The following is a 740-nucleotide window of genomic DNA, read 5'->3' on the forward strand; positions in this document are numbered from 1 at the left end:
TTGTCTATATTTAGTAGATTGTGTTTAACACACAAAACAGTGATGGACAGGTTAACACACTGATGTATAGAAATTTTATCTTGATTTAAAAAAACAGTGCTGGAATCGGATCGGTGGTATCAGTGCATCCCTAGGTGGGTCTTTGACCCTTTAACCTGTTCCACATTTACTTCAAGTTGCACCAATTTAATTTTTTCATTACACTGTAAAAAATTATTTTTTTCAAAGTTGCTGTTGGTTTTATGTATAAACCTTTTGTAAGAAGAATCACTAAAGCTTACCTCTTTTCTTTGCTTATGTACTCTTTTTTTCCATTAAAGGTTGATGTACATGGAAACATTCCCCTGACAAACCTTGACCTGCGCCTTAGCGGGGCAGAGATGTTAGGTGCTCTTGGGGACCCGAGGAACACCATGTTCTCTTATGATAGTGCCAGCATCCAATACCGAAAGCCCCTTACAGGTCGGGACCTCTACGGCCGGCCCACTGCCTCTGTCGAGAGGCCAATGGCAGGAAAAAAGAGTCGTCTAAGGAGGCGAGCCGCTCAGCTAAAGGTGAAGATTCCAGACCTGACAGACGTAAACGCCATCGACAAGTGGTCACGTGTCCTCTTTCCCATCACCTACACCTTCTTCAACTTAGTATACTGGTTGTATTATGTCCACTAGGGAGCAGCACTGGCTCGACCCAGCCATTCACACATCAGGTCAGGCTCTCTTACCCTCCTTGTGGTTTTGACC

General features: G+C 43.8%; 1 pseudogene; it reads left to right on the forward strand.

Moving 5' to 3' along the window:
- The first annotated feature begins 320 nt into the window (after nt 1–320).
- LOC107735332 (gamma-aminobutyric acid receptor subunit beta-1 pseudogene) lies at nt 321–699 on the forward strand (annotated as a pseudogene).
- Nucleotides 700–740: the final 41 nt, after the last annotated feature.

This window comes from Sinocyclocheilus rhinocerous, unplaced genomic scaffold, assembly GCF_001515625.1.
Source record: "Sinocyclocheilus rhinocerous isolate Xijiao unplaced genomic scaffold, SAMN03320098_v1.1 C35980274, whole genome shotgun sequence".
Taxonomy (NCBI): domain Eukaryota; kingdom Metazoa; phylum Chordata; class Actinopteri; order Cypriniformes; family Cyprinidae; genus Sinocyclocheilus; species Sinocyclocheilus rhinocerous.